The 11,807-nt window shown below is 39.1% G+C and overlaps 1 pseudogene; it reads right to left on the minus strand.

The window, feature by feature from the left end:
* Positions 1–4,759: 4,759 nt before the first annotated feature.
* LOC133254714 (ferritin light chain-like) lies at positions 4,760–5,352 on the minus strand (annotated as a pseudogene).
* Between the last annotated feature and the right edge of the window lie 6,455 nt (positions 5,353–11,807).

An 11,807-nucleotide genomic window follows, 5' to 3' on the forward strand; every position in this document is an offset into this window, starting at 1 on the left:
TCAGATGATAAGAAGAGAACAAGGGATCAGAAGTGATGGTAATGTTCTATTTTTGATCTGGTGTTGGTTACACACATATTCAATTTCTAAAAATCTATTGAGCTGTTTTCTTATAGGAGATATACAATTCTGTGTGTTTATATTTCTGTTAAAAAATTTTAAACTATGCTGCTTTATTGTTGCAGATGGGATTTTTTATAAAAATTGAGTGCTATGCTTACGATGTGTACATTTAATTTTTAAAAGTCTTCCTCAATTTCACCCCAAATTATGATACTAGAGACACACAGTATAGGAAGAGGAGACTTATCATTTGTGTCTCTAGGGCTGCGGCTAACAGGTTCTGCCAGAGCCTCCTCACTCCAAGCTCCCTCACTGCTCCTCTCCACCCATAGATAGATGTGAGCTAGATAAGTCGCTCAGTCATGTCCTACTCTTTGTGATCCTATGGACTGTAGCCCGTCAGGCCCCTCTGACCATGGGGATTCTCTAGGCAAGATTACTGGAGTGGGTTTTGCCACACCCTCCTCCAGGATATCTTCCCAACCCAGGGATCAAACCCACATCTCTATGTCTCCTGCACTGGCAGGTAGGTTCTTTACCATTAGCGCCACATGTGAAGCCCCCATTCAGTTCAGTTCAGTTCAGTCGCTCAGTCAGGTCCAACTCTTTGCAACCCCATGGACTGCAGCATGCCAGGCCTCCCTGTCCATCATCAATTCCCAGAGCTTACTCAAATTAATGTCCATCAAGTCAATGATGCCATCCAACCATCTAATTCTCTGTTGTTCCCTTCTCCTTCTGCCTTCAATCTTTCCCAGAATCAGTCTTTTCTAATGTGTCAGTTCTTCACATCAGGTGGCCAAATATTGGAGTTTCAGCTTCAGCATCAGTCTTTCCAATGAATATTCAGGACTGATTTCCTTTAGGTAGACTGGTTGGCTCTCCTTGCAATCCAAGGGACTCTTACGAGTCTTCTCCAACACCACAGTCCAAAAGCATCAATTCTTCAGCACTCAGCATTCTTTACAGTCCAACTCTCATGTCCACACATGACTACGGGAAAAACCGTAGCTTTGACTATACAGACCTTTGTTGGCAAAGCAGTCTCTGCTTATTAATATGCTGTCTAGGTTGATCATAGCTTTCCTTCTAAGGAACAAGCATCTTTTAATTTCATGGCTGCAGTCACTATCTGCCAGTGATTCTGGAGCCCAAAAAAATTGTCTATCACTGTTTCCATTGTTTCCCCATATATTTGCCATGAAGTGATGGGACTGGATGCTATTATCTTAGTTTTCTGAACGTTGAGTTTTAAGGCAACTTTTTCACTCTTCTCTTTCACTTTCATCAAGATGCTGTTTTGTTCTTTTTTGCTTCCTGCCTTAAGGGTGCTGTCATCTGCATATCTGAGGTTATTGATATTTCTCCCGGCAATCTTGATTCCACCTTGTGTTTCATCCAGCTTGGCATTTCTCATGATGTACTCTGCATGTAAGTTAAATAAGCAGGGTGACAATATGCAGCCTTGACATACTCCTTTCCAGTTTTGGAACCAGTCTGTTGTTCCATGTCCAGTTCTAACTGTTGCTTCCTGACCTACACACAGATTTCTCAGGAGGCAGGTAGGGTGGTCTGGTATTCCCATCTCTTGAAGAAGTTTCCACAGTTTATTGTGATCCACACAAACACTTTGGTATAGTCAATAAAGCAGAAATAGATGTTTTTCTGGAACTCTCTTGCTTTTTCAATGATTTAATGGATGTTGGCAGTTTGATCTCTGGTTCCTTGAACATATGGACGTTCACAGTTCATGTACTGTTGAAGCCTGGCTTGAAGAATTTTGAGCATTACTTTGCTAATATATGAGATGAGTGCAATTGTGCAGTAGTTTGCACATTCTTTGGCATTGCCTTTCTTTGGGATTGGAATGAAAACTGACCTTTCCTGGCCTGTGGCAACTGCTGAGGTTTCTAAATTTGCTGACATTTTGAGTGCAGCACTTTCACAGCGTCTTTTTTTAGGATTTGAAATAGCTCAACTAGAATTCCATCACTTCCACTAGCTTTGTTTGTAGAGATGCTTCCTAAGGTCCACTTGACTTCACATTCCAGAATGTCTGGCTCTCAGTAAGTGATCACACCATTGTGATTATCTGGGTCATGAAGACCTTTTTTGTACATTTCTTCTGTGTATTCTTGCCACCTCTTCTTAATATCTTCTGCTTCTGTTAGGTCCATACCATTTCTGTTCTTTATTGTGCCCATTTTTGCATGAAATATACCCTTGGTATTTTCTTGAAGAGATCTCTAGTCTTTCCCATTCTATTGTTTCCTCTGTTTCTTTGCACTGATCACTGAGGAAGGCTCTCTTATCTCTCCTTACTATTCTTTGGAATTCTGCATTCAAATGGGTATATCTTTCCTTTTCTCCTTTGCTTTTCACTTCTCTTCTTTCACAGTCATTTGTAAGGCCTCCTCAGACAACCATTTTGCCTTTTTGCATTTCTTTTTCTTAAGGATGGTCTTGATCCCTGCCTCCTGTACAAAGTCACAAACCTCCATCCATAGTTCTTCAGGTACTCTGTCTATCAGATCTAATCCCTTGAAAATATTTCTCACTTCCACTGTATAATCATTAGGGATTTGATTTAGGTGATACCTAAATGGTCTAGTAGTTTCCCTTACTTTCTTCAATTTAAGTCTGAATTTGGCAATAAGAAGTTCATGATCTGAGCCACGGTAAGCTCCCGATCTTGTTTTTGCTAACTATATAGAGCTTCTCCATCTGTGGCTGCAAAGAATATAATCAGTCTAATTTTGGTATTGACCATATGGTGATGTCCATGTGTAGAGTCTTCTCTTGTGTTGTTGGAAGAGGGTGTTTGCTATGACCAGTGCATTCTCTTGGCAAAACTCTGTTAGCCTTTGCCCTACTTCGTTTTTTACTCCAAGGCCAAATTTTCCTGTTGCTTCAGGTATCTCTTGACTTCCTACTTTTGTATTCCATTCCCTATAATGAAAAAGACATCTTTTTTGGGTGTTAGTTCTAAAAGGTCTTGTAGGTCTTCATAGAACCATTCAACTTCAGCTTCTTCAGCGTTACTGGTCGGGGCATAGACTTGGATTACTGTGATTGTGAATGGTTTGCCTTGGAAATGAACAGAAATCATTCTGTTCTTTTTGAGATTGCATCCCAAGTACTGCATTTCAGACTCTTTTGTTGACTATGATAGCTGCTCCATTTCTTCTAAGGAATTCTTGCCCACGGTAGTAGGTATAATGGTCATATGACTTAAATTCACCCATTCCAGTCCATTTTAGTTCACTGATTCCTAAAATATCAACGTTCACTCTTTCCATCTCCTGTTTGACTACTTACAATTTACTCTGATTCATGTACCTAACATTCCAGATTCCTATGCAATATTACTCTTTACACCATGGACTTTACTTCCATCACCACTCCATAGTTACATGATAAGTAGATAAAAGGCTGTTGAAATCAACTTAGTTGAAAGGATTACAACCTGAGAATTATCAAGAATTACTTCTTATTATCTAAGTATTGGAGAAACTACCAGTTAGATATTGGGGGAGGATGGGTGTTAGATTACGATTCATTTTGATGAGATGAGTTTCAAGTGATTGTTACACATTATTACTGCATCTCAACTTCTTTAATTACAAAAATAGGGATAATATGTGCCCTGCTTACCATCTAGACTTTGGAAAGGAGTCGACTATGTAAACACATTCTAGTAACACAAAACATTTAACACAAAAGTGTTAAAATACTCTAGAGCAAAAACGACTTCTGATTCTCTGATTTTTTTAGGAAGAGGGATTTTTCTAGACAGCAGTCTTATGCTCCATCTTTAGCATGCTAACTTCCAGGTGGAGTGAATTTACCTAGTTGAAGAGCTCAAAATAAAGTATCAGGCAGGCTGCTCCCCTTCTTTTGAGAGCAGGCATGAAGAGGTTCACGTTCTGAGTCTCCTTCAAGGTTACAGGAGCCAGTCTCCAGGCAAAGGCCTTCAGTTTTGAGGATGGCTTATGACTTCTGTAGTCTCACATGAACTCAACTGGGAAAAGGTAGGAATTAAGTCCCTAATTCTATGGATCTGTACTAGCAGACACACAACTATGTCCCTTTCTAATAGCCAAGAAGCTGACTTTAATCTTGTATCTACCTGAAACATTTGCTTCTATCTCATCTTTTTAAAGAACACTGGCAGAAAGAAAAAAAAAATTACTCTTTATTGTGCCCATTCAAATGCTAATAAAAGCTAAAGTATTAATTTTTGCAACATTACTTCCATTTGTTGCTATTACAGTCCGTATCTGTGTTCAGTCATAATCCCTTCTCTTTCCTTGAATCATTGATATCTGTGAAATAACTATAATGGTTTTCAGAGTCCAAGATTTAACTTGCATTTTTTTTATCATGTGGCATGTAAACTCAATTAAGCAAACATTTTTATGTGGCTACTAAGTGTCTGACAAGCATTAGACTTGGGGGATCAAAAGAATAGTGTTCTTAAAACAACGCTTGTATCCTGGTTGTTTTTTATCAAATTTTCTTTGTGGGAACTCGTTTTATGTTCTGATGTCAGAAATGTTAATGGGGAAAAACAGCATCAAAGGCCTGATGATTGTGTTTGTTTAATATAAGACAGATATTCTTTTCTTGCTGCAAAAATCTTTATGGTTTCTATTTGGTCTAAGCCTCGGGAGAATGCTCCAAGGTGGTTAAAAAGCTGCCAAGTGGCTGCAGAGAGGGGGCTTCAGGCAGAAGTCCTTATACCAGAGAGACTCCTCAAAGGCCCCTGGGCTCCAAGCCTCTTAGTTGTGGTTGTGGGTGAGGCTTTAGAAGAGATTCTTGCCCAGCCTGCGGAGGTTGGTCAGGTGGTCACCCATCTTCTGGATGAGTTTCACCTCCTCACCTAGGAAGTGGCTCTCCAGGAAGTCAGAGGTAGGGAGTCTGTATGGGCAGAACTCAGGCCATGCAGATCCCAAAGGGCCCGCTTCAGGTTCCTCTCCAAGAGAAGAGAGGTTTCCATAGTATCCTGTGTTTTACCCCACTCATCTTGAGATGGCTTCTGTGTGTCGTGGGACAGGGTGCGGCCGCTGTACTGGTTTTGCATTTTCAAGAGACGCTGGGTGCCTTCATGCTCCTCCTCGTCCAATTCATGGAACAAGTGGCCCACACCCTACACAGCCACATTGTCAAGGTTGAAATAGAAGCCCAAAGAGAGGGAGGTGTAGGAGGCCTGCAGATGCATGTTGACCAGGAGGCTATGACAGTGGCCTCAACCTTGGTGTAATAATTCCTATGAATGTGGGAGCTCATGGTTGATCAGTAATAAGAATTTAAGCTCAAAAAATGGTGTTGACTTGGCCCAGTGATTGAGGACAGCTGAGTGGCTGATTCTGAAAGTTGCGACTAGAAGAATATAGTTGGAGGATAATCGGAGGCTGGAGTAAGGGGTGTCCCTGGGTATGTTCTATCCAAGCACTGTTGAAGCAAGAGACAGATCCACAGGATCTGTGAATGCAATGTCTCTTTTTTCACCTTTATATTCCAGTGTATAACCCAAAGATTTAGATTTCTCATTCCAATTAGGCTGTAATCTTAAAGTTTATTTTACTATTACTTGCTTGTGAAATGAGATATCTAATCATTAGTAATCATTATAACATCAATATTTAAGTGAGAGAATAAAAGCAAAATGAAATAAACAAGCAAACAAAAACAGTTCAGGTTCTTTTCATTAAGAAAATGGCATCAGGTGGTCTTTTTATTTTGGCAGCACTACATGTCGTGTGGGATCTTAGTTCCCCAATCAAGGATGAATCCACACTCCCTTCTTGGAAGCATGGAGTCTTAACCACTGGACCACGAAGGCTTCTTTCTTTTTTTAATGATAGATATAATTGACATGTATCTTTATATTAGGCTCAACTGTACAACATTCAATATTTGTGTAATATTGTGAAATGACCACTGCAATAAGTCTAGTTAATGTATGTCCATCACTACATATAGTTACATATTTCTTTCTTCTTTGTGATGAGAATTTTAAAAATTTATTCTTAGCATACCAACTTTCAAATGTGCAATACAGTATCATTAACTATAGTAATCATGCTGTAAATTACATCTCCAGAATATTTTATAACTGAAAGTGTGTACCTTTTGACTCCCTTCACCCATTCTACCCACCCTTCACCCACCACTTAATGGCAACCACCAGTCCCTTCTTTGAATCTATAAACTTTTCATTATTGTTTGTTTTTAAGATTTCACACATGAGAACATACAGTATTCATCTTTCTCTGACTTATTTCACTTATCATAAGGCCCTTAATTTCCATTGATGTTATTGCAAATGGCAAGATTTCATTCTATTTATGGCTGTATAATATTCCATTGTGTGTATACATATACCACATCTTTATCCATTTATGTGTGTGTATACATATATATAAATATTTGATTTCTCATTCCAAAAACACACTCACACTGTACATATGTGGCCTGCCCAGGTGGTGTGGCCTGCCCAGGTGGCTCAGTGGTAAGGAATCCACTTGCTAAATAGGAGATGCAAGTTTGATCTCTGGATCAGGAAGATCCCCTGGAGAAGGAAATGGCAACTCACTCCAGTATTCCTGTCTGGGAAATCCCAGGGACAGAGGAGTCTGGTGGGCTATAGTACATGGGGTTGAAAAAGAACTGGACATGATTTAGTGACTGAACAACTATACACACACACACACACACACACACACGCACGCACGCACACACCACATCTGCTTTATCCATCAGTGGGCACTTAAATTTTTCTGTATCTTGGCTCTGCTGCAATGAACATGAAAGTGTAGATAAGTTTTCCAGCTAATGTTTTTATTTTCTTTGGATAAATACCCCAACGTGGAATTACAGGATTGTATGGTAGTTCTAATTTTAATTTTTTGAGGAACCTCAATACTGTTCTCCACAGCAGCTACACCAGTTTGTATTCCCACCAACACTGCATGAGAGTTGCCTTTTCTCCACATCCTTACCAATGCTTAACATTTCTTACCCTTCTGATAATAGCCTTTCTAATGTATGAGGTGATATCTCATTGTGGTTTTGATTTGCATTTCTCTAATGATTAGTGATGTTGATCATCTTTTTATGTACCTGTTGGCCATCTGTATGTCCTCTTTGGAAAAAATGTCTATTCAGATCCTCTTCCAGCTTCTCAATCAGATTGTTTGCCAATGAGTTATGTGAGTTCTTTATATAGTAAATATTTGACATAAGAAGCCCTTATCTGATACATGATTTGCAAATATTATCTCCCATTTATTGTTTGCCTTTTAGTTTTGTTGATAGTTTCCTTTGCTGTGCAGGGGCATCTTAGTTTCTTGCAGCTGCACTTGCTTATTTTTATTCTTTCTGTCTTTGTTTTTGGTGTCAAATCCAAAAAAATCATCATCAAGACCAGTGTCAAGTGGCTCACTGCTTTGTTTTCTCCTGGAAGTTTTATGATTCCATGGTTTACATTTAAGTCTCTAATCACTTGAGTTAATTTTTGTGTATGGTGTAAAATATTGTCTAGTTTCATTCTTTGACAGATAGCTATCTGGTTTTCCCAGCAGTATTTACTGAAGAGGCTTTCTGCCCATTTTATATCCTTGCCTCCTTTGTCATACATAAATTGTTCATAAATATGTGGGTTTATTTTGGGGTTATTTTCTTTCATTGATCTGTGTGTCTGTTTTTATGCCAATATCACTCTGTTTTGATTACTATAGTCTGCAACAGTATTAGAAATCAGGGAGCATGATACCTCCAGTTTTGTTTTTTCTCAAGACTTCTTTGGTTATTGGGAGATCTTCTGTGGTTCAAAGCAGTCTTATGGTTAGGGTTCAGGATGGGGAACACATGTATACCTGTGGCGGATTCATTTTTATATTTGGCAAAACTAATACAATTTGTAAATGAACAATGCCATTGAAATTTTGATAAGGATTGTGTTAAAACCTGTAGGTTACTTTGGTCAGTATGGACATTTGAACAGTATTCTTCCAATCAATGATCATGGAATCTTTTCACTTATTTGTGTCCTCCCTAATTTCTTCATTAATATTTTGTAGTTTTCAGTATATAGGTCTTTCAACTTTTTGGTTAATTTCATGCCTAGGTATTTTATCCTTTTTAAGGCAATGTAAATGAGATTAATTTCTTAATTTCTCTTTTTAATAGTTCATTTTTAATGTATTCAACTGCTTTTTGTATTCTGCAGTGTTACTGAGTTCACTATTCTAATAGTTTTTTGGTGGGGTTTTTAGGGTTTTCTATAATTTGTCATCCAAAAATAGTGACAGTTTTACTTTTTCCTTTCCAATTTGAGTGACTTTTCTTTTTCTTGTCTGATTTATGTGGCTAGGATTTCCAATACTATGTTGAAAAAGACTGATAAGAGGCAGCATCCTTGTCTTGTTACTGATCTTAGAGGAAAAGATTTCAGCTTATCACTGTCGAGTATATTATTAGCTGTGAGTCTGTCATATATGGCCTTTATTCTATTGAGGTACATCCCCTCTTTACCCAGTGTGTCAAAGTTTTTATTATAAATGGATGCAAATTTTATAAAAATATTTTTCTGCATGTTAAGATGACCATGTGATTTTTATCTTACGTTTTGTTAATGTGGTATATCACATTGATTTTTGTGGGTATTGAGCCATTACTGCATCCCTAGAATAAATCTCAGTTGACCGTGGGGTATGGTCCTTTTAATGTTTTTTAGAATTTGGTCTGCTAATATTTTGCTGAGCACGTTTCAGTTCAATTCACTAATTCAGTCGTGTCCAACTCCTTGTGACCCCATGGACTGCAGCACACCAGGCCCCCCTGTCCATCACCAACTCCTGAAGTTTTCCAAACTCATGTCTATCAAGTCAGTGATGATATCCAACCATCTCATCCTCTGTCATCCCTTCCTCCTCCTGCCTTCAATCTTTCCCAGCATCAGGGTCTTTTCAAATGAGTCAGCTCTTCACATCAGGTGGCCAAAGTATTGGATTTCAGCTTCAACATCAGTCCTTCCAATGAATACTCAGGACTGATCTCCTTTAGGATGGGACTGGTTGGATCTCCTTGCAGTCCAAGGGACTCTTAAGAGTCTTCTCCAACACCACAGTTGAAAAGTATCAATTAGTCAGTGCTCTGCTTTACAATCCAAATCTCACATCCATACATGACCACTTGAAAAACTATAGCCTTGACTAAATGGACCTTTGTTGGCAAAGTAATGTCTCTGCTTTTGAATATGTTGTCTAGGTTGGTCATAACTTTCCTTCCAAGGAGTAAGCATCTTTTAATTTCATGGCTGCAATCACCATCTGCAGTGATTTTGGAGCCCAGAAAAATAAAGTCAGCCACTATTTCCACTGTTTCCCCATCTATTTGCCAAGAAGTGATGGGACTGGATGACATGATCTTAGTTTCCTGAATGTTGAGCTTTAAGCCAGCTTCTTCACTCTCCTCTTTCACTTTCATCAAGAGGCTCTTTAGTTCTTCTTCACTTTCTGCCATAAGGTTGGTGTCATCTGCATATCTGAGGTTATTGATATTTCTCCGGGCAGTCTTGATTCCAGCTTGTGCTTCATCCATCCGGGGTCCTCATGATGTACTCTGCGTATAACTTAAATAAGCATGGTGACATTATACAGCCTTGATGTACTCCTTTCCAATTTTGGAACCAGTCTGTTGTTCCATGTCCAATTCCAACTATCGCTTCCTGACCTGCACACAGATTTCTCAAGAGGCAGGTCAGGTGGTCTGGTATCCCCATCTCCTTCATAATTTTCCACAGTTTGTTGTGATCTACACAGTCAAAGGCTTTGGAATAGTCAATAAAGCAGAAATAGATGTTTTTCTGGAACTCTCTTGCTTTTTTGATGATCCAGAGGATGTTGGCAATTTAATGTCTGGTTCCTCTGCCTTTTCTAAAACCAGCTTGGACATCTGCAAGTTCACAGTTCACATATTGCTGAAACCTGGCTTGGAGAATTTTGAGCATTACTTTACTAGCATGTGAGATGAGTGCAATTGTGCGGTAGTTTGAGCATTCTTTGGCATTGCCTTTCTTTGGGATTGGAATGAAAACTGACCTTTTCCAGTCCTGTGGCCACTGCTGAATTTTCCAAATTTGCTGGCATTTTGAGTGCAGCACTTTCACAGCATCATCTTTTAAGTTTTGAAATAGCTCAACTGGAATTCCATCACCTCCACTAGCTTTGTTGGTAGAGATGCTTCCTAAGGCACACTTGACTTCACATTCCACTACGTCTGGCTCTAGGTGAGTGATCACACCATCATGATTATCTGGGTCGTGAAGATCTTTTTTGTACAGTTCTTCTGTGAATTCTTGCCACCTCTTCTTAATATCTTCTGCTTCTGTTAGGTCCATACCATTTCTGTCCTTTATCGAGCCCATCTTTGCATGAAATGTTCCCTTGGTATCTCTAATTTTCTTGAAGAGATCTCTAGTCTTTCCCATTCTATTGTTTTCCTCTGTTTCTTTGCATGATCACTGAGGAAGGCTCTCTTATCTCTCCTTGCTGTTCTTTGGAAGTCTTCATTCAAATGGGTATATCTTTCCTTTTCTGCTTTGCTTTTTGCTTCTCTTCTTTCACAGCTATTTGTAAGGCCTCCTCAGACAACCATTTTGCCTTTCTGCATTTCTTTTTCTTCAGGATGGTCTTGATCCCTGTCTCCTGTACAATGTCATGTACAGTGTCATAGTTCATCAGACACTCTGTCTATCAGATCTAGTCCCTTAAATCTATTTCTCACTTCCACTTAATCTTAAGGGATTTAATTTAGGTCATACCTGATTGGTCTAGTGGTTTTCCCCACTTTCTTCAATTTAAGTCTGAATTTGGCAATAAGGAAGTCATGATCTGAGCCACAGTCAGCTCCCAGTTTTGTTTTTGCTGACTGTATAGAGCTTCTCCATCTTTGGCTGCAAAGAATATAATCAATCTGACTTCAGTGTTGGCCATCTGGTGATGTCCATGTGTAGAGTCTTCTCGTGTTGTTGGAAAAGGGTGTTTGCTATGACCAGTGCGTTCTCCTAGCAACACTCTATTAGCCTTTGCCATGCTTCATTCCGTATTCCAAGGCCAAATTTGCCTGTTACTCCAGGTGTTTCTTGACTTCCTACTTTTGCTTTCCAGTCCCCTATAATGAAAAGGACATCTTTTTTGAGTGTTAGTTCTAGAAGATCTTATAGGTCTTCATAGAACCCTTCAACTTCAACTTCTTCAGTGTTGCTGGTCAGGGCATAGACTGGATTACCGTGATATTGAATGGTTTGCCTTGGAAATAAACAGAGATCATTCTGTCGTTTTTGAGATTGCATCCAAGTACTGCCTTTCGGACTCTTTTGTTGACCATGATGGCTACTCCATTTCCTCTAAGGGATTCCTGCCCACGGTAGTAGATATAATGGTCATCTGAGTTAAATTCACCCATTCCAGTCCATCTTAGTTCATTAATTCCTAGGATGTCAATGTTCACTCTAGCCATCTCCTGTTTGACCACTTCCAATTTGCCTTGATTCATGGACCTAACATTCCAGGTTCCTATGCAATATTGCTCTTTACAGCATGTTTACATCTATGTTAATCAGGGATATTGACCTGCAACTTTCTTTTTCTTTTGGGGTCCTTATCTGGTGTTGGTTTCTGAGTGATGTTGGCCTCATAAAATTAGTTTTAGATTGGCTCATTCTTTTCTATTTTTTG

Source organism: Bos javanicus, chromosome 1 (genome assembly GCF_032452875.1).
Source record: "Bos javanicus breed banteng chromosome 1, ARS-OSU_banteng_1.0, whole genome shotgun sequence".
Lineage (NCBI taxonomy): Eukaryota > Metazoa > Chordata > Mammalia > Artiodactyla > Bovidae > Bos > Bos javanicus.